This window comes from Furipterus horrens, unplaced genomic scaffold (genome assembly GCF_987537825.1).
Source record: "Furipterus horrens unplaced genomic scaffold, mFurHor1.1.pri manual_scaffold_13, whole genome shotgun sequence".
NCBI classification, from domain to species: Eukaryota; Metazoa; Chordata; class Mammalia; order Chiroptera; family Furipteridae; genus Furipterus; species Furipterus horrens.
In genome coordinates this window covers 44,647,888-44,669,961 of record NW_028327183.1, presented here as the reverse complement: position 1 = coordinate 44,669,961, position 22,074 = coordinate 44,647,888, and the positions used below count along the sequence as shown (strand labels likewise).

The 22,074-nt window shown below is 40.5% G+C and overlaps 1 protein-coding gene and 3 long non-coding RNA genes across 4 annotated transcripts in view; 3 read left to right on the top strand and 1 right to left on the bottom strand.

Moving 5' to 3' along the window:
* ELSPBP1 (epididymal sperm binding protein 1) overlaps positions 1 to 22,074 on the top strand; it is a 223,699-nt gene that overhangs the window by 50,918 nt on the left and 150,707 nt on the right. The gene's annotated exons all lie outside the window — the stretch shown is intronic.
* Positions 781 to 11,148, top strand: LOC149994905 (uncharacterized). Its single transcript, XR_016507646.1, has 3 exons — positions 781 to 843; positions 2,782 to 2,842; positions 11,109 to 11,148. It is a non-coding gene; the product is annotated as an uncharacterized LOC149994905 (long non-coding RNA).
* Positions 10,736 to 22,074, bottom strand: part of LOC149994901 (uncharacterized) — a 25,541-nt gene continuing 14,202 nt past the window's right edge. Inside the window, exon 4 of the long non-coding RNA XR_016507642.1 lies at positions 10,736 to 10,984. This is a non-coding gene — a long non-coding RNA (uncharacterized LOC149994901). The remainder of the gene's footprint in view (positions 10,985 to 22,074) is intronic.
* Positions 20,260 to 21,742, top strand: LOC149994904 (uncharacterized). Its single transcript, XR_016507762.1, has 3 exons — positions 20,260 to 20,336; positions 20,624 to 20,715; positions 21,681 to 21,742. It is a non-coding gene; the product is annotated as an uncharacterized LOC149994904 (long non-coding RNA).

The window sequence follows — 22,074 nt, the reverse complement described above, 5'->3', positions numbered from 1 at the left end:
CAATTATTTCTACTATTTTGGTATCTAATAGCTAATTCAGCCAATATTTCTCTTTTACTTTTTTCTAGAGATTTATCTGGAAATAACATAAATTTTATTCAAAAGAACACATTTGAAGCACTCCCTTTCATTGAATATATGTAAGTTATAACTTCATGTGTCTACAATTTTTATAAAACTTAATTGTAAATCTTTGTTATTTCTTTTGAAGATTAAAATTGTATGAGTAGAAAGCTGCTAAAGTTATGTAGCCAGTCCTTTTTGTCTCTAGCCCAGACTAGTGTGAGAATTACCTCACAGATCGGAATGAAGCATTCCACAGCAGTGATTCTCAGCCAGGGTGGTTTTGCACCAGGCGGCACTTGGCAATACCCAAAGGCATTCTTAGTTGTCAGGACTGTAGATATGCTACTGGCATGTAGTGGGCAGAGGCCGGAGTTGTTCACCATCCTACAGTGCACAGGACAGCCCCCATGACAAAGAATTATCTAGCTCAAAATGTCAATAGTTTTTAAGTTGTGTAACCCTGTGCTAGAGAAATAAAGACCACTTAATGCAAGTATTTTTCAAGCACTTACTGTTTTGCATGTGTACACATAAAAGCCTAGCTCATATGAGATATCTCCCACAGTGAGATTTATTTAATGTATAGAGGGAGTATTGAGGTTGTTTTTTCATATATAAATAAGAATCACTGCCAAAGGATAAATGATCTGAATTTTGTTTTTCTTTTTTGTCTTTTGCTTGTGTCTCCTTTTGAAGAAATCTTGGCGGCAATTCCATTGAGTCACTGAGCCCCAGAACATTTAAGGCCTGGCACGGAATGCAATTTTTACACACGGTGTAAGTGAAATAGAAGATAAATACATGTAAAAAGCTATGTGTGAACACATCATCCAGGGATTGGTGGGCTGGGTGTAAGCCCAGTTTGAACTCTGAAGAGTATGGCTTAGGAGCCATTCATTTTTCTCAAATGAGGAAACAAAGGTACAAGGAGGCCAAGGACTTGTGTGACTCACACGCAGGCCCCGCTTTCCCCAGCACAGACCTACGGCGGGGGCGATAAAAGGCAGCAAGCAAATATCGTTCAATGTAGCGTCATGGCTGTCCCAGCGGTGCTGCTGCTCTGACTTGTGAATGGTCCTTGACATTCCACTTGTGAGTTTAACTTCGATTCCTGCTCACGTGCAAAGTGTCTAACTGCGTAAATGTATGGAACATAGGACTGAAAGGGTTCAGCTTAGCTCAGAGTTCTCCTCAACCATGGGTCTCTTAAACGGTAAAGCAGGAAGTCTTCCTAAAAACCTGCTACAGGGCACGTCTCTCCTCAATCGCACAGAATGTTATCTTTTTGAGAAAGTATGTCAGTCTGAAGTGATTTGTCTGTGGCAACGGGAACCTGTGAGGTATGGGGAAATATGCTGTTTATGTGAAGGTGTGCTGTGAAGAAATAGTCATCAAGAAAATACATCACTGTAGCCTAATTCCAATTTCTTTCCTGACCTCTCCTCAGTGAGAAGTGTGGGTTTTATTCTCTCACAGCTCAAAAATTCTGTGATTTCTCTGGGACATGAGCAAACCACAATGCGTATGTTCAGTGGCCTGAAAAGGATTTTGGACTCCTGGTGAAGACTGTTGTCTACACCTGCCTTTGAAAAGGCTGTCTTACTGTCTTATGGTTCGGAAACCCAACTTCCCACAATTCATTTCAGCTTAGATGCGGGTGTTCAGGGTGTGTCTGGAGCTGGACTGACAGTTCCTGCAGGTGTCCCATCTGTGGCAGCCTTCCTTTCCCATTTAGTTTGCTGATCCCTAACTTGGGGAAAGAAGGCTGAGGGTCAGTTTCCCTTTGGCCCGCGCATCAGAGAGCAGCAGGCTTCTGGGGCCCTCCCACCCAGAGGTCTCGGTGGTGTCAGTGCAATGCCCTAAACTCAGCAGCTTTGCCCAGCATTGTGTAACACGGAGAGATTCCTATAAGAAGCTGCGTTTCACTATAGCTAGGAAGGCAGCACAGGAAGAAAAAAGGTTTCCTGGGTGCCATGCCCACTGTGTATCAGCACTGTCCTAAGTGCTGGGGTACAAGGGAGAACTGGGCAGGGACTTTACCCCCAAGAAACTTTGATACTGGAAGGAGGAAGATGGCTGTTGTTGGGAAGGACATGGGAGACCCACGCAGCATCTCTGCAGCAGGGTAACAGGAGAGGAGGGAGACTAAGTGGGAAACGGGGGGTGGGCCAGGACAGATTTGTCATCCAGGAGGCACCAACTTGTTGTTCTTGAGTTTCTGGGTTCATCTTAAATGACAGGAAAAGGTGTTAGAAATAAAGATACTCCTGTGGTTTGTCCAGAGCTGTACTGCTAGAACTAATGCACAGTTATTTTCAAAAGCTTGTCACAATGCCATTCGTGTGTGCTGGGGGCTGGGCTCCTTTGTTTGGGGCCAAAGCTTTGTTAGGGACAAGGCTAATTTGCTTCAGGAAACATCTGCCGTAATGAGGTATAAACTAAATCGCATCTTTTTCCAAAGGCTACTTGCCCAGGGAAGATGCCACCGCTCAAGTTGAGTCATTTGATCATCTATACAATGTATTACTGGTGTTTTTATATGTTGAAACAATACTTTTCTCTGCATTAAACAAGTTTGTGACAAGTTTGAGGTAGACTTACCATGAGTTGAATGGAACTTAGGCTTCAAGGCTCTTCACTTGCATGGGCCCTCTTCAAGGTATTAGGAGAGGCACTAGCAATTTCCATATTTCTAGTTTGGCATGTCGGTATTAGGATTTCCCAGAACAGATGATGCTCAAGCTCCACAAAGTCTTGATTCACCCCTGGGATTCAGGTAATTATAATTCAGTAAGTTTCTTGAATGAAGTCTTTTTTTTTGTTTAAGTATATTTTATTGATTATGTTGTTACAGTAGTCCCAATTTTTTCCCCTTTGCTCCCCTCTGCCCAGTACCTCGCTTGCCGCAGCAATGTTACCCCCCGTAGTTCATGTCCATGGATCGTGCATATAAGATCTTTGGTTTCACCCTTTCCTATATTATTCTTAACTTCCTCCTGTCTATTTTGTACCTACCAATTATGCTTCTTTATTTTTATTATTTTAAATATGCTTTATTGATTATGCTGTTATAGTTGTCCCAATTTCTTTTCTCTTTGTTCCCCCCCACCCAATGACCCTCCTCCCTCCAGTTGTCCCCCCTCTTAGTCCATGCCCATTGGTTGTGCATATAGTTCTTCTCGACATCTTCCAGTCTACTCCACTCCCTCCTACTATGCTTCTTAATTCCTGTACCATCTCCCTCCCTTTCCCCCTTCCCCCTCCCTGCTAACCTTTCCCCAAAATGTTCCCCATACGTATAATTCTTTTCCCATTCTCATTGCCTTCTTAGTTTGTCTTTGTTTCGGTTCCCTAGCTTCTGTTGTTGGTTGTTGTGATAGTTTTCATTTTAATGTTCATAGTTTTGATCCTCTTTCTCCTAAATAAATCCCTTTAACATTTCATGTAACAGTGGTTTGGATCTGATGAACTCCTTCAGTTTTACTTTATCCTGGAAGCACTTTCTCTGCCCTTCTATTCTGAATGACAGCTTCGCTGGACCGAGTAATTGTGGTTGTGGGTTTTTGCTTTTCATTACTTTGAATATTTCTTGGCAGTCCCTTGCCTGCAGAGTTTCTTTTGAGAAATTAGCTGATAGTCTTATTGGGACCCCTTTGTATGTAATTCTCTTCTTCTCTCTTGCTGCTTTTAAGATTCTCTCTTTATCCTTAATTTTTGACATTTTGATTATCATGTGTCTTGGTGTGGTTCTCCCTGGGTCCATTTTTTTTTGGAACTCTCTGTGCTTCCTAGATTTGTAAGTCCATTTCCTTCCCCAAGTTAAGGAAGCACTGCTTCATTATTTTTTCACATAATTTTTCAATTTCTAGTTCTTCTTTTTCTGGCAACCCTATGATTTGGATGTTGGCCTGCTTATAGCTGTTCCATAGGTTTCTGAGCCTCTCCTCAGTTTCCTCACTTCCCGTTTCCTCTTTCTGCACTGGTCGACTGTTTGTTCCTTCCCTATGTTCCGATTTGTTGATTTGATCCCTGCTTTTCTTTCCCTCACCACTAGTTTCGTATGTGTTTTTGTTCATTTCAGCAGGACTAGCCTTCATCCCTTCCCCATCTTGTTTAAGATCTGCTGTTAGGTCTGTAAGCATTTTTATAACTAAAGCTCTGAACTGTGCCTCAGAAAGATTTCCTAAGTGCTGAGCCGTTAGATTAGATGTTTGCTGTCTGGTCAGCTGCATCGCCGGGGTTTCTATCATGATCTGTGCCATCTTGACAGTTTTGTTTTTACCTTTGCTTTGTGCGTATGGCTGTCACACCTCCTACACTATAGGGGGTGGAGCCCCATGCACTCCTCACAACTGGGCGACCCTTCTCACCACGCTGTGGCATTTTCTGTGGAGATGGGGGTCCAAGATGGATTCCTGCCATTCAGTCTCTGCTGAGAGACCGGGAGCCTCCTCCTCAATCCCCACCCTTTCCGGCGCTCTCAGTCCAAGGCAATGGGGTTCTGCCTTCCCTGGCGTTAGAATCACAAGCTGACGAGTCTGGTCTGCAGCTGGGGGTTCTCCCCAGGTGCTTCTTGCCTCCCCTTAAATACAGATGTCTGAGCTTACCGCCGTCCCGCCGCTGTCGCCAATGCTGCAACCACCAGCACGGCTTGACCTCTCTGCCCTGGCTTCGTCCCTCCTACCGCTCCGGACGAGCACCGCTTCTTTATAACTTCATATGTTGGACTTCCATTTATTTTCTGGAACTTCTGGTTTTTTCTGGCTTTGCAGTAGTCGTATTCCTTCTTAGTTGTGGAGAGAGACAGAGCGTGTCAGTCTAGGCCTCCATCTTGGCCGGAAGTCTCCCGTGTGTCCAATTATGCTTCTTAATCCCTGCACCATTTCTCCATTTCTACCTCTTCCCCCTCCCAGCTGATAACCCTCCAAATGATCCCTATACGTATGATTCTGTTCGTATTCTGGTTTGCTTAGTTGGATTTTGTTTTTATTTTTTAGATTCAGTTCTTGATAGTTGTGAGTTTGTTGTCATTTTAATGTTCATAGTTTTTATCTTCTTTTTCTTAAATAAGTCCCATAATAATGGCTTGGTGATAATTAACTCCTTTAGCTTTACCTTGTCTGGAAAGCACTTTATCTGCCCTTCCATTCTAAATGGTAGCTTTGCTGGATAGAGCAATCTTGGTTATAGGTCCTTGCTTTTCATCACCTTGAATACTTCTTGCCAGTCCCTTCTTGTCTGCAACGTTTCTTTTGAGAAATCAGCGCATAGTCTTATAGGCACCCCTTTGTAAGTAATTCTCTGTTTTTCTCTTGGTGCTTTCAGAGTCTCTGTCTTTCACCTTTGGCATTTTAATTATGACGTGTCTTGGTGTGGTACTCTTTGGGTCTAGCTTGTTTGGGACTGTTTGTGCTTCCTGGACTTGTATTTCTATTTCCTTTGCCAAATTTGGGGAGTCTTCATTATTTTTTCACATAAGCTTTCAATTTCTTGCTCTTCCTCATCTTCTGGCACCCCTATGATTCAGATGTTGGCATGTTTAAATTTTTCCCAGAGGTTCCTAAGCCTCTCCTCCTTGTTTTCAATTCTTGTTTCCTTATCCTGTACTCGTTGACTGTTTTTTTCTTCCTTGTGTTTCAAATCATTGATTTGAACCCCGGTTTCCTTCCCTTCACCATTGGTTTTGTGTGGATTTTCCTTTGTTTCACTTAGCATGGCCTTCCCTTCTTCCCTTATGTGTTTGCTGTAATCAAGCATATCTGTCAAGCCTGTGAGCATTTTTGTCACCAGTGTTTTGAACTCTGCGTCTGTTAGGTTGGCTATCTCCTTGTCACTTAGTACTCCCCCTGGAACCTTGATCCGTTCCTCCTTTGGGCCATACTTCTCTGTCTCCTCATTCTGACAGGCTCCTGTGTTTCTTTGCCTCTGTGTCTTAGATAGTGCTGTTACTTGTTACATTGTAAGGGGCGGAGCCTTAGAAATTCCTCAGTACAGCGCGATCTGTTTTACCACGTTGTGGCACTGTATGTGGGGGAGAGGTCTGAGAGGGAACAAGGCTGCTCGCTCAGCACTTGCCCCTTTTCCATGCACTTCTCCCATTTTTGTATGGGACTGGCACCTCTCTGGCTGTTGCCCTGGCCGTCGTTCCCAGAGTGGGTGGGTCTGTGGACATTCTAGGACCATGGCGGCCCTTTAAACAAGCAGGCTCTGCTGACACTCCGGCACTTTCTTCCTATACCCCAGCCACCACTGGTTTGCACAGTCAGAAGCAATGAGGCTTGATTTTTCCTGGTGCTGGGACCCTGAGTTGCGGGGTCTGGACAGGAGCTGGGAACACCCCCCAGGGTGTCCCTCCCTGCTTTGTAAAATGTATGACTGCGCTTTCTGCCGGCCTGCCGTTGGCGCTGCCACCAGCACACTGCATCCTCTCTGCCCCTCCTACCTGTCTGGATGAGTATTTCTTCTTTATATCTTTCTTTGTTGGACTTCCATGCAGCTTGATTTTCTGGAACTTCTGGTTGTCTCTAGTTTTGAGGTATGTAGTTGTATTCCTTCTTAGTTGTGCAGGGATATGCAGCGTGTCTGTCTAGGATTCCATGTCCAGAAGTCCTTGAATGAAGTCTTTATGTTATTGATAAATAAATACTCAATGCACTGAGCCACACCCGCCAGGGTTGATGGCTTGTTTTAAAAAATTCTTTTAGCCCTGGCTGGCGTGGTTCAGTGCAGTGAGCGCCGGCTTGTGAACCAAAGGGTCGCTGTTTCAGATACCTGTCAGGGCACAAACTTGGGTTGCAGGCCAGGTCCCAAGTAGGGGGCGCACGAGAGGCAACCACACATTGATGTTTCTCTCCCCCTCTTTCTCCCTCCCTTCCCCTCTCTCTAAAAGTAAAATCTTTTTAAAAATGCTTTTAGCTCACTTCATTGATTCTAATGACACAAGCTCCATGATTTTAGAAAACAAAGGACTCTACAATGTAGAAAAGCTGTACCTCATCCAGGTAGAGCCCACTCACATTCTGGCTTGTCTGTGGTACATCCATATTGTGCCAAGATCATAGGCACTAAGAGGGTATAAGAGGAAAATCCAAGCCTTAGCCCTGTTGAATTATTGACCCCACTCTTGAGAATATCAGTGAGGTAGGTCAGGCCACACTAAGAAGGCAAACTGAGCAGTGATCACAGAGACACCCTAATGCCCCCCCTAGTCAACTAACCTTAACTGGTTTCCTTTAGATAGCTGTGAGCAACTAAAGGATGCTCTTTTTGGTAGAGACTGGAATCTTGGCAGCTTATTCTTAGGTTCAGAAAGGCATAAACACGAAACTGAAAATAGCAGTGGGGAATCTGTCCTTTAGGATGATCTAGGGTGGTTGTTTTATTTGTAATAGTACAAAAGTTTTGAGTTTGTCAAACCCAGCAGGTTACAATGATACTTCTCTTTTTCCAACTGCATCTTATTGTTCCCATTTATAACAAGATATTTTCTTTCTCTCGAAAGCATAGTAATTCTTCCTCTGCCCCGTTTCTTTAGTACTTACAATTATTAGGTGCTTATGTTTCAGGCAGTATACTTAGTACTTTTAGTTATGATACAAGTAAGATACTGTGATTAAAGCTCTTAGAAAAGTGCTTTGCACATGGTAAATGCTCATCACGTGTTACCTAAGGCTGTATCTCATTTTCCCAACAACTCTTGTGATGCAGATATTATCCCCATTGGAATTCAGAGATAGATGTTGGACAACTTACCTAGGTTTATACACTGTTAATAAGTGGTAGATCCACTTATGAGCTTTGCAAGGAATTTCCTATTCCTTTTGGCCATTAGTGTTTCTGTGGACATGTTTTTAATTCTCTTGGGTGCATATCTGGGAGTGAATTTCTGGGTCATATAGCACCTCTACGTTTACCTTTATTGAGGAAGTGCCAAACTGTTGTACACAGTGTCTTCACCATTTTGCATTCCCACCAACAATGTGTGAGGATTTCAACTTCTCCATATCCTTGCCAGCGTCTGCTACTGTCTGTTTGGCTATAGCCATCTGAGTGAATGTAAGGTAGTATCTCACGGCAGCTTTGATTTGTATTTGCCTACTGACTTCAGACATTAAGCATCTTTTCATGAGCTTATTGGCAATCTGTATATCTTTTTTGGAGAAATGTCTCTTCAAATCTTTTGTCCATTTTAAAATGTGGTTATTATCTTTTTGATGAGTTGTAAGAGATCTTTACATATTCTGGATATTCTGAATGTGAGCCTTTACCAAATATATGAGTTGCAAATATTTTCTCCCATTCTATGAGTTGTCTTTTCATTTTCTTGATAGTGTCCTTTGAGGCACAATTTTTTTTCATTTTTATAAAGTCTAATTTATCTATTTTCCCTTTCGTTGTGCTTTTAGTATCATATTTAAGAAACTGTTGGTCTAATCAAGGTAATAGAGATTTACCCCTCGTTTTCTCCTAAGGATGTTACAGCTTTAGCTCTTACATTAAGGTCTTTGATTTGTTTTGAGTTCATTTGTACTTATGGTGTGAAGTGCAGGCCGAGTCCAACTTCATTATTTTGCATGGGGATATACAGTTGTCCCAGCACCATTTGAAAAGATGGTTCTTTCCACATTGAATACCTTTGGCACCCTTGTGGGAAGTCAATAAACAGTACATGTAAGGGTTCATTTCTGGACTGTCAGTTTTGTTCCATTGATTGCTATGTCTAGCCTTATGCCAGTACCACACTGTGATTGCTGTGGCTTTGATTTAGGTTCTGAAACCAGGATGTGTGTGTCCTTCCACACTGTTCCTCTTTATCGAGAGCTTTTTAGCTATTCTCGGTCCCTTGAATTGTTATATGATTTTAGAAATCGCTTGTCAATTTCTAGAAAGAAGTCACTTGAAATTTTAATAGGGACTGCATTGAAACCATAAATTGATTTGGGGAGGAGGGTCATTTTAACAGTGTCATCTTCCGATTCATGAACACAGCATGTCTTTCCATTTATTTACGTCTTTTAAAAGTTTCTCTACACAGTGTTTTGTAGTTCTTAGTATATGAGTCATGCACTTCTTTGGGTAAATTCTTTTGCTAAGTATTCCATTCTTTTTGATGTTGTTATAGATTGAGTTGTTTTCTTAATTTCGTTTTTGGATTACTCATTCCTAGTGTTGAGAAATACAGCTAATTTTTGCATATTGGTCTTGTATCCTGCAACCTTGCAGAACTCATTTATTAGCTCTAATAGTTCTTTCCTAGATTCTCAGGAATGTGTCCCATGGTCTTCCAATTTCCTGAGCATATTTTGAAGCCCTCCGGAGTCTCTATGGACATCTCATTTCTCAGCTTTGACTTTTAAGCTTTTTTGTTAGGCTTTTTTTAAAATTTTGCACCAACTGTTATCTGTTGCCTCAGCAGCTGCCCTGTTAAAACATTTACCTGCAATTGTTTTCACAAAATTGCCCCTGAGGACAGAGGCTTTTGGCGCTACCTAGCTCTCAGTCAGGTCAAAGACAAACCTTTTAAGTGAGTCTTCAGGGAACTACCAGACAGTTCTTTGGGAATGAGATTGTATTCCATTCTGCTCCCTGTGGTACTGGTCATGTCGGCTGTTTTTCGAGGTTACTCCTGGGATGGAGAACAAAGGGCTAAGAAGAATTAAAGCAACACAGATCACTGATCTTACAGAAACTAATCACTTTTCTTGAATAAATGTTCCCTGGATTCCTGCAAGCTTGCTGGTTAAATTTTTCAGTTAAAAAAAAATTGAGTATTTTTTCCAGTTGTATTTTTTGTTGCTTTTTTAGAAATGAATTTTTGGGTGTCCTTACTTCACCATTTTTACTAATTTGCCTACAACATGGTTTTAAACTTGACTATACGTTAGTTAAATATTTAATCGTGGGCGATGATTAGGAAACAAATAAAAACAGAACATGTAATTTCTCATTGAGGGTCTCCCAGATGGGTACATGAAATTTGAAAATGTATTTCTTTATTTAGTGGTCTCATAAGTAAAGTTAAATTACCAGTTATTTTAAACCCCTTTTCTTCATAGAAGTTAAACAGGCTTTGGAGTCAGAATTGGGTTCAAATGCTACCTCTGCTTCTTACTAGCTTGATGACCTAGGACCAGTAATACAACCTCTCTGTACCTCGGTTTCCCCATTTGTAAAATCGGGTAATAATATTTATCAGTAAGATTATTGTGAGGGTTACACTAATGATTCTTGAGAAGAGTTAACCTAAAATCAGACTTTCTTTTCTTTCTTATTTTTGTTTGTTTTGCCTGTTTTAAATAGTCGAGAATAAAATTTATTTCAGCATTTGGAAAAAAAAGTTTCGTCAAAATACACACTTGTTCATTTTATTCATATGTAGTTAAAATGTTATTTATTTATTAAACAAACATTTATTAAATACCTAGAAAATTTTCGGCACTAACGGTCCAAGACATTGACAGGTAAACAGGTGATTACATGATATGTAAGGAAGCTTGTGATACAAGAATACACATGGGAGTATGTGATGGGAGTGTGGTTTTCACCAGCTCCTCTTAGACTTTTCCCTTCTTTGGCTCTACACCCAAGGAGTTTGTCTTTTTATTTTTAACTGGGTGGTTTATACTGGAATTTAAAAAAATTTCTGTACATGAAAGAAAAGCAACTTGAATTATCGAGGATGCTACAGTAGGTATTTTCTGTAGAGCAAGAGCCTCCTGTCAGCATAGTCACTTCCAGGGTTTTCCATCTGAAAGGTCTTTGGCATATTTTTTTCTTTGCTGTCCACTTTTCTTCCTCTTCTTCCTCCTCCTCCTCCTCCTCCTCTTCTTCTTTGTTTTTAAAATTCTCTTCCCCACTTTATCATTTAGAGACCTGGGTAGTTCCCAAGAAAGAGTGCTTTACAGATTCTCTGGGTGATCTATAAGCAAAGACAGAAAGTAATATTTTTTAACCTTCTAGTTTTGTACCAACAAAATGAATATAAAGTTTCATGGTAATTATTGAAAATGCAGATAATTTTTATTCTATTGCATTTTTTTCAGAATCCTCAGTGATAATCCTTTGACAAGTCTTGACGATCCCTATCTTTTTAAATTGCCAGCATTAGAACATCTGTAAGTATTGCAACAATCTCTTGGTTCATGAGATGACTTCTGCTTTTTTTTTTTTTTTTTGACTAAAAAGTCGTAATTTAAATCATAACTGGTTTATTGCATAAAAGTTATTGGCACAGTGACCCTGGCTGGTGTGGCTCAGTGGATTGAGCACTGGCCTGAGAACCAAAGTGCCGCCGGCTCTTCCCAGTCAGGGCACATGCCTGAGTTGCAGGCCAGGTCCCCAGTTGGGCCTGCGTGAGAGGCAGCTACAAATTGATGTTTCTCTCCCTCTCTTCCCCTCTCTCTAAAAATAAATTTTAAAATATTAAAAAAAAAAATCTTTCCCTATTGAAAAAAACAAAGTTATTGGCACAGAAAAACGATTAAGAGAGAATGCAGGTAGCCAGCAGAGAAAGGGAGCAGTGTTAAAGAACACATACTGATATGTAACTTGAGAAGCATGGAGAAATGCCATTGATCCCAGAAAGGAAAAAGGAATAATTAGTACATTATATATATTTTTAAAGAGTAATGAAGTGAATGCTACTGAGAATGAGAAGTAGAATAATGGTAAAAAAAAAAAAAAAAGATTGTACTGTTCACCAACATCATTAGTTTGATGATGCAAGTAAATTTAAATATCTTCAAGAAGAGCTCTCTGAAATTATGATCTATGGCAAGTAAACTTTTGAGCTGGCTTGACAAAGAAGCCAGAACTGAAGTAAGCAGATATTAAGTGTCCTTTTAAGTGCAGAATTTTGTCTTTGGGTTCACTCGATGCACATTTGGACTTTCTCCTTCAGAGACCTGGGAAAAACATATGTGCCACTTACAACAGTTGAGAGCATCCTCATGATGAATATTAATTTGGAAAAACTAAGTTGATTTTTCTTATATTTATTTTCACTTAGTTCTTTTAGGTATGCCTTATTTTCTCAAGTCGGATTTTATTTAATAAAATTCACTCTTTTAAAGTATACAGTTTAGTGAGTTTTGAGAAATGTGTAGTTATGTGCCACCGTGATATTTGAGATACAGAATACTTTTGTCATACTGAAAAGGCTCCTCATGATTTTTTGCAATCAGTTCCTCCTCCTACCATTAGTCCCTGGCAAGTACCAATCTGATTCTTGTCACAATAGTCTGGCCTTTCCCAGAGTCTCTTATAAATGAAATCATACAGAGTGTAGCCTTTTGTGTTGGCTTCTTTCAGTTAGCGCAATCCTTTTGAAATTCCTTCATGTTATTGCATCTATGAGTAGTTAATTCCTTTTTATTGCTGTGTAGTTTTCCAGTTGTGTGAAGATACCAGTCTGTTTAAGCAGTCATCAGTTAATGTACGTTTGAGTTGTTTCTACTTTTTTTTTTTGGTCCTACCAGTCTAAATGACAGCTTTGCTGGATAGAGTAATCTTGGTTTTGGTCCTTGTTTCTCATTGCTTTGAATACTTCTTGCCAGTCCCTTCTTGCCTGCAAAGTTTCTTTTGAGAAATCAGCTGACAGACTTAAGGGAACTCCTGTATAGGTAACTCTGCTTTTCATATTCTCTCTTTACCTTTAACACTTAGCATTTTAATGATGATGTATCTTGGTGTGGTCTTCTTTGGGTCCGACTTGTTCGGGACTCTCTGTGCTTCCTGGACTTGTATGTCTATTTCCTTTGCCAAATTAGGGAAGTTTACTTTCATTATTTTTTCAAATAGACTTTCAATTTCTTGCTCTTCCTCTTCTGCTTCTGGCATCCCTATGATTCGGATGTTGGTACTTTTGGAGGTGTCCCAGAGTTTTCTTATTCTCTGTTCATTTAAAATAATAATAATTTATTTATTTGTTTATTTTAATTTTAGAGAGAGGGGAAAGGAGAAAGAGAGGGAGGAAAACATCACTGTGTGGTTGCCTCTCACTCACACCCCCAACTGGGGACCTGACGTGCAACCTAGTCATGTGCCCTGACTGGGAATCGAACCAGTGACACGGCTCGCAGGCCGACACTCAATCCACTGAGCCACAGCAGCCAGGTCTCTTCACTTTTTTGACTTCCATATTTCTTCATTCTCTTCTGGTTGACTGTTGATTTCTTCCTTATGTTCCAAATTGTTGATTTGAACCCTGGCTTCCTTCCCTTCACTGTTGATTCCCTGTGGATTTTTCTTTATCTCACTTAGTGTAGCCTTCATTTCTTCCCTTATGCTTTTGTTGTACTGAGTTCTCTGAGCATCCTGATCACGTGTTTTGAACTCTGCATCGGATAGGTTGGCTATCTCCATTTTGTTTAGTTCTTTTCCTGGAGTTTTGTTCTGTTCTTTCATTTGAGCCATATTTCTTTGTTTCCTCAATCTGGCAGCCTCCCTGTTTGTTTCTGTGTATTAGGTAGAGCTGCTTTGACTCCGTGTCTTAGCACATCTGTTAAGCTGTATGGGGCGGAGCCTTGGGTATTTGCCCAGGCGGGGCAACCCATTTCACCACTTTGTGGCTCTCTTTGTGGAGGAGGTGTCAGAGAGGGGACAACGCCGCTGCCTGGCTGCTGGAGGCTTGCTCTGCACTCACCCTGCTTCCAGTCACTTCACCCACTGGCACCCCTCTACCTGTTGCAATGGTGGTGGTTCCCAGAGTGGGTGGGTTTGAGTGCGTTCTAGGACTGTGGGGGCCCTCTAAGCAGACTCTCCTGAATGATGGATGGTTTCTTCTGCCACCCAACCCGCTCTGGTATTTATAGCCAGAAATTATTAGGCTTTATTTTTCTGGTGCTGGAGCCCTGGGCTGCGCAGTCTGGCCTTGAACAGGGATCACCCGATCTTAATGCGCCACACATGAATGTAGGACTGCCTGTTCTGCCAACCACTGGTGCCACCTCACCGGTACCACACTGTGTCCTTTCCACCCTGGCTCCCCGGCTCCACCCCTCCTACCCATCTGGATGAATATGGCTCCTTTAAATCGTTGGTTGTCGGACTTCCATGCAGTTCAATTTTCTGACAGTTCTGGGTGTTTTTTGTTTTGAGGATAGTTGTGATCTTTCTTATGCTCGTGCAAGGGGCTGCTGAAACAGGTCTACCTATACATCCAACTTGACCTGAAGTCTTTTCTCTGGTTTCTTAAGATGGAAGCTGCAGAAGCTGAGTATTGCTTTAGCAACATCCCACATGTTGACATCTCATGTTTTCCGTATCAGTCGGTTCAAAATAGTTTTTAATTTCCCTTATGATTTTTTTCTTTCACCCACAGGGTTATTCAGAAGCGTGTTTTTTAGTTCTCAAAATTGTGGGCTTTTTTCTTATAGATCTGTTAATTTCTGATTTATTTGCACTTTTGTTAGAGAACGTATATTGAATGAGTAAAATCCTTTTAAATGTACTGAAACTGATTTTATAGCCAGTAAATTTTGGTAGTAGGCCAGAATATGGTCTATTTTGGCAAATCTTATGCGTACACTTAAAAAAAGTGTACATTCTGCTGATTTGGGGAGGAGTGTCTTATACACATCACGTAGGTGGATAGTGTTCTTCTAGTCTTCTATATCCTTGATTTTCTATCTTCTTGTTCTGTCAATTACTGAAACAAAAATGTTGAAGTATCCAATTATAATTGTGGATTTGTTTGTTTCTCCTGGTCATTCTCACTTTCCTTCATCTATTTTTAAGCTCTGTTATCGGGGATATAAGTTTCTAGGTTATGTCTTCATTATTTGACATATTTATTTTGATGAAATAGCCTCCTTTATCCATGGTAATATGCTTTGACATTGACTTTGTCTTATGGAAATATCGTCACTCCAGCTTTCTTTTGGTTAGTGTTAGCATAGTATATTTTCTATCCTTTTAGCCTATGTGTTTCTTTCTATTGAAGTTGTATTAGACCATTTCCAATTAATGTAATGATGGATGCAATTACATTTAAATCTACTGTCTTGCTATTTTTTATTTGTCCCATCTGTTTGCTTGTTGTTGTTTTTTTCTTTCTTTTCATTTGTGCTTTTGCATTGAGTACATTTGCGTATTTTCTTTCCTTTGTGGGCTAGAAAGCTATAGCTCAGATTTTGTTATTTTAGTGATTGCTCAATGGTTTATAGTATACATCTTTACCTTATCACAGTCTATCTTCCAATGATATTTTGTAGTTTCATTGGTGGTATAAGAACCTTGCAATAGTGTACTTCCATTTGTCCCTCCTGGCCTTTGCTATTGTTTTCAATACATTTTACTTTTACTTACATTATAAACGCCACACTATATTTTGTGTTTAAATAGTCAATTATCTATGAAGATATTTAATAAGAAAAATCTTACATATTCACCTAAGTCATTACAATTCACGTGTTCTTCAGTCTCTTGTAATAATCTGTATTTCCATCTGGTAACATTTTTCTTTTGCTGAGAACGACCTCCTTTAACATTTCTTACAGTGCAGACCGACTAGTGGTAAATTTCTTCAGCTTTTGTCTGAGAGTCTTTATTTTGCTTTTGCTTTTGAAAGGTCATGGGTAGAGATTTCTAGCTTGATAGTTGTCGGGTCCCCTTCCCCACTTGACTACCTCAAAGACTTTTTTGCACTGGGAGTTTTGGCTTACATTATTTCCAACAAAAAAAAATCTGTAATTTTTATCTTTGTTCTTCTTATATAGTTTCCCCTCACCCCTTGGGCTGATTTTAATATTTTCTCTTTATTGCTTGTTTTGAGCAATAAGATTACGATGTGCTTCCGTAGAGTTTTGGGCATAATTCTTATGCATGGAGTTCATTGCCCTTCTTGGATCTGTGAGTGTTCGGTGTTCACCAATTGGAACAATTTGGGGCTTTTATGCAGATTTTTATGTCTCCTCCCTTCCGTGGACTTTAAGCGCACATACATTAGGCCACCTGTTGTTGCACAGCTCACTGCGGTTCTGTTCATCTTTGTTATTTTGTTTCTCTTTGCGTTTCATTTTGTATAGTTTGTATTGCTACATTTTAAAAGTCACTGGTCTTTTCTTCTTCTGCAGTGTCTAGTACGCCAGTAATCCTACCCAGTGTCTTTTTCTTGTTGTTTTTGGTGTTTGTATTTATTTATTTATTGCATCTTTCCCCCATTACCATTTATCCCGCATTCAGTGTCTTTTTCATTTAGACACCGTAGTTTTTAATCCCTAGCTTCTTGGAGCAGGCACTATTCCGAACACTGGGTGGTATCCAGTTATTCTTCTCTCTAATCCTTTTAAGTGGTTCTCTTTCTGGGCTCAAACAACTCTTCACACACAGGCTCCAACCAGTACTTTGTTGAATACTCAAGAGATCTGTCTGCATATCCCCAGAGGGCTTGTCTGTGCACCTCTTTTCTTAACTAGTATTCTGCTTTGTGCATTCTAGTCACCTTGGTTTCCCCCGACTCTCATATCCATCCCCTAGGGAGTTAACCAGTCTGTGTGTGGGTTTTTTCTTCCTTACATCATGACCTGGAAGCTCAAGAGCAGTAAGCTAGAACAATGCATCACAGGGCTTACTTAATTTGTTTCCTATCTCTTGGGAGTCACTGTCCTTCATTATCTGAATTTCAATTTCTTGAAAACTGTTGTTACATATATTTTGTCTGGTTTTTAAATTGTTTTAGGCAGGAGGTTAAATTGATCCCACCTTGGTCTAAAGCCAGTTATATTCTCCCCCCTGCCAAAATAATATTTTTTAAGTCTGTTTTGTTTTGATCCAGAATCGAATCAAAGATCAGGCATCACATATCTTTGTTTCCTTTAATCTAAAACATTTATCTACCCTTTTTATTTTTTGTCTCTTATGACACTGGCATTTTTGATGTGTCTTAAGATGGTTGTCTTATGAATTGTCCCATAGTCTGGATTTGTCTGTTTGCTCATGATTAGATTCAAAGTAAAATATTTTGGAAAGAATACTACACAGGTGATGCATCCTTTCTACCTCATCATTTCAAGTGGCCTATAATGCTAAATTTGATGATTTGGTGAACATGGTATTTTCCAGATTCCCCCCATTGTAAAGTTATTTTTCCCTTGGTAATTAATAATCTGTGGAATGATGCTTTAAGATCAGTGAACATTCTACTCTTTTAACATTTTACCCAACTGTGCATCAGTAATAATTTGTGTCTGATCTATTACTACATTGGTGGTTACAAAGTGACACTATTTTTCTAATTGTATTATTCCTACTACATTTATTAGCTGAAATTATTCTATAAATAGTTTACCTCTTTTATTTTTGAGTATCATTGTGAACTCTTGTGCTCTTCTTTAAATTAATTATGTTATACTTTATTATCATTATTCTTTTGAATGTTCATATTGCCCAGATTTGCCCAATGCAATCTGCTCCTATTTAACTACACCATGTTTTTCTTTATGCCCAGAGTAATTTCTAATACATTTACCACTCACAATTAGGGATTTATAAGTTGCGGACTTATCCAGAGTCTTCTTAGAAGTTTTCCCCCTCCTAGTGTACTCTCCACCCAAAGTGAGACTTCTGGGTTGGGAGAAGGAGATACATCTGAATTAAAACTACAGATCAGTGTCATCCGATTCTAGTGCCTATCACCTTTAGTCTAGGCATACTATACCCACTGCCATTCTTACTCTTCTGTCCTCTCCTCAATTTATTGACAATATTCAAGAAGAACAAATAGTGCCCTGGCTGGTGTGGCTCAGTCAGTTGGAGAGTCTTCCTGTAAACAGAAAGGTCGCGGGTCCATTTCCAGCCACCCTAGGGTTTGGCTGACATTCCCAGTTAGTTTCTCTCTCACACAGATGTTTTCTCTCCTTCTCTCTCTCCCTCCCTTCCCTTCTCGCTAAAATCAGTAAGCATGTTCCCCAGTGAGGATTACCAAAAGAATCACCAATGGCCAGCTGATGCTCACCACGCTGTTCAGGTGATCAGCCCCCACTGCTCTTCTTTGCACAGCCCTCTGGTAGCCTCTGCCCACCTCTTCTACCCGCTCAAATAACTTTTCTGCCAATAAGTTAATTTTCTTTCTTTCCATGTATAGGGTCCTCCCTCATGATCTGGCCTGCTGCCTCTGCAAATTCAGAGATAACATTGAGCGCGTCGGCCAGAGAGTGAAATTGCACTGCCCCGCTGACTGTCAGACACGCCCAGCTTGTGGTGAGTCTGAATTGCCCAGTGGTAAATTCTTTAATTTTCATTTTATTTGTTTTAATTTTTAATTGATGATGGTAAGTATTTTTCCTTTGGAAATACCTTTTGAAGGTTTGCTGTTGTTGCTGTTTTTGTTTTTTTCTTTTTAAAACTGTTGTTCTATTACAGTTGTCCCAATGATGGTAAGTTTTTAAACAAATAAGGTCACCGTGTTATTTTTATTCATTCATCCAGAGTTTAACTCCCTATATTTCTGAGAATTTCTTCCTTGCTAAAAGTTAGATGAAGGAAAAAGAGAAAGGAAGGGGGCAGGGGATTAACAGTAATGAACACATGGCGCACGCTGTGCTCAGTTTGGTGCTTTCCGTCCAAATGAGAACTTGCTGGTCAATGTCACAGTTTGTAAACGCGTTTTGGATGTGTTAGGCCTCATTTGTGCTTTGCCTCATTGGACAGGTAGAGATGTGTTTTTATTTTGTTTATATTTGCAATTTTATAAAAAGAGTTTGAGTGATGCTTTTTAATGAAAATTTTATTTGGAAACTGAGAGTTTCTGGTTTTATTAGCAGAAGCTACTACCAAATCCTTGTACCGGGTGGGAGGCCTCTTGTATTCTTAGACCGTCCAGCTCTGAACTTGCTCCGAAGCTCACGGTTTTCTATCCACCAAACACTTGGGTGCTTTTAGGTATTTTTCTACAAATTAGGCTTATTGGCACCTATTTGATAACTTCCAAAATGTGCTTTCATGCCTAGACAGCGTGAATGTGGGTCTCTGGCAGTGATCTGGGGCGCATCATAAATAATAACGCTGTGCTACTTACATAAAGAGTGTGTGGCCCATTTTTCAAATACAACTTTTTGGCCCATTATATTACTCCCCTCTACCCCAAAGGTGGGCAGAATAGGCATTTTAATCTCCTTTGCCAGGAGAGTAAAAACAAAATTAGAGAGTGTTCAGGGCTGTCACCTAGTGCCCAGGTCTCTGGCTTTCATTTTGGGGCTCCACAAGCTCCCCCTTTGGGGACCCTCGACTCCTTCTTTGACCCTCACCTTCACCAGCAACACTTTCATTCTTCTGGAATGGAAACCCAATTGCACAATGATACACTTGACCTTTATGCAGTCAGAAGCTTTGGATGGTTCCCCAAGTAAAGCCAAAAATAGAAGAAAAGACATGAAAGTTAAGGAAAGTAGGCATCTGACAACAGCTGCCTTTTCCCTTCTGTACTTTAGGACCCCAAAGTATTACTCCATAGATGTATTGAACAATCCACAGTGGCACACAACCTGCCAAGTCTATTAACCCACATTCCAGATGCGTGCCTAAATGTAAGCACAGAGCTAGAGTTATTTTTCTGTATAGAGCCTTCTGTTCTGGGGGCGGGGATGTATGAAAGCAGTGACCAAGCTGATGCTTTGGTGGGTAAGTGGAGAAGGGCATGTCCAGATGAAGACCTGTTAGCCGTGCGTGGGTTTTAATCATGCTCACCCGTGATGGTAGCAAGAACACGAGCACACGAAGAGGTGGAGGGAGGAAGCCTTGTGCTCCCTCTGCATCTGAGCAGGACAGGATGGGGACCATGAACGGGAGGAATCGCAGTAGATCTGCAGAGTGTAACTGAGTGGGGTCTTCCAGCCTTGGTTTTTCTTCAGTACCTGGCAATGGGCCCCTGGGGATCAAGGGAATCATCCTAAATATAGTTGCTCTATCTCACACTATGGAATGTTCTGAGTCAATAATGCCCTTTAAAAACATACCTTTTCTCCTTTTGTTGTGTCGCCAATCAGGTTTAAGTTGGGGGTTATTTTTCTCCTCTCTCAACAACACTGATATTTGCTGATTCCCAATTTATTTGACTGGGATGTAGGGCTTTGGACTGACAGAAAGCTGTCCCATGAGTCCTTCATTATCAAAAGTGGTCTCTTCTTTTTTGACAGATGAACATTTAACAAATGCAGAAGGCTCTATCATAAGAGGATTACAATATCGGAATAAGAACGCCAGCACTGAGCTGACAATTGAGCTGGGAAAGGCCTCCTCAGGCCAAAAGGAGAAGAAATTGTCAGCCATTCTGGGTAAGCAGCTAGACTTTAATGATAACAGTGATGCCATTAGGGCACTACAGTACAGACTACCTTATTTCTTGGAGATTAAAAAGCAGATGTAAAATCAATGTTATTACCATTCATTAAAGTCCCTTTTTCAAATGTACAGGATGGAGGTATGCCCCTGAGTCATTTGAAAAACAATAGAGGGACCCTTCTTAAATCTAAATTTTACAATTCAAGTTACAAAAATAAATTGAGGAAACTATTTTTTGGAACAGATCTATTGAAGGAGTTTTTTACTGAGCAACAAAAAGCAAACATCTCCAACGCAGATTGGAATATGAATGAATGGAAAGTTGAGAAGGGAGGAGCCCAGGGTGAAGAGGAAGAGCAGGAGCCACATGAGGTAAGGACAGCTCCTGAGGCACAAGGCCTGGGCCGTGAGTCAGTGAGGACCTGCCATGAAAGCACTGAGGTAGGAAGACCAGAGGCGCCCAGACTGTCTCGTCTCAGCCATGTGACTGAGGCGAACACTGCGCATTTAGACAGTGGTGCCACTGTTCCTGGGGTCGATGCTAAGAGGACCTAACACACAAGCTAAATAAATTGCACAAGAAAATGCTAACACTAAGATTGCATAACACGTTAGATACGGTATGCTCTTTAAGAACCTATACAAGAGGGAACCCCAAAAAACCCAGAATTGTCTTCTGAAAGGGCGGTCCCCTTGTAGTACAGGTTTCCTCCACTAGGGGAGTATTCTAGAAACCCATCTGTAAGAGTGTACCAGCTCGTTTTGTTGTGAGAGGCTGTGTTAGGCTTCACTGAATTTTTTTTGAAGACTTTTTCAGCATCGTTGATGGGTAATTTACAAGCGCACCTGCCCACACCTTGCTGAGTGTTCAGCCGCTCTGGGCAAAAACGGCATGACCCCCGCACCCCACACCCCGTATTCACCCAGTCTTGCCCCGAGTGACTTTTTGTGTTTCCCTGGATGAAAAATTCCTCAAAGGGATTTGTTTTGCCAATGTGGAATCGATGAAACAAAAAAAACGGCAGAAGCACTAAAAGGCATCAAAATCAACGAGTTCAAAAACTGTTGTGAGCAGTGGAAAAAACATCTCTATAGGTGCACTGCATCAAATAGAGAATACTCTGAAGGGGACTGAAGTTTAAGCATGTAAGGATAAATACACAATATTTTATAAATATATTCTGGGTTTTTTTGGGGTCCCTCCTCATATACCATTCAACTGAAAGAGTGGGATTTTAGAGTACTAAAGTATAGTTAGCTGTTTAGCAACAGCTTAAGAATACTTATTTTTATCTTTTCCATCTCTGGTTTTTTTTAATTCTTTTTTCTCTTTTAAGGTCATCAAAAATGTGCCAGGATATGGCTCCGAGAAGAAACTCCTTTTGGCCATTCTTGTTACTGTAGTTGTAACATTATATTTTCTAATTGCCTGTCTCATTTTGGTAAGACAACGGTTCATTCAGCTTCCCAAAATACAGTCTGTCTTTAGAATAGAGTCAGAACCCACAAACTGAAAATCAAAACCACTTTCCCACCTACTCCTCCTCCTTGATATTATCCTTTAGTCATGAATGCTGAGATATGCTTTATTATTTTATTACACATTATATTCCAGAGATTTTTAAAGGAAGCCCACTCCCAGAGATCTCTGTGGAACTGAAATCAAGATAACAAGCCACTGTGCTATTTTGAGAACTCATGATAGGCCAGAGTTGACATGACAGCAAAATT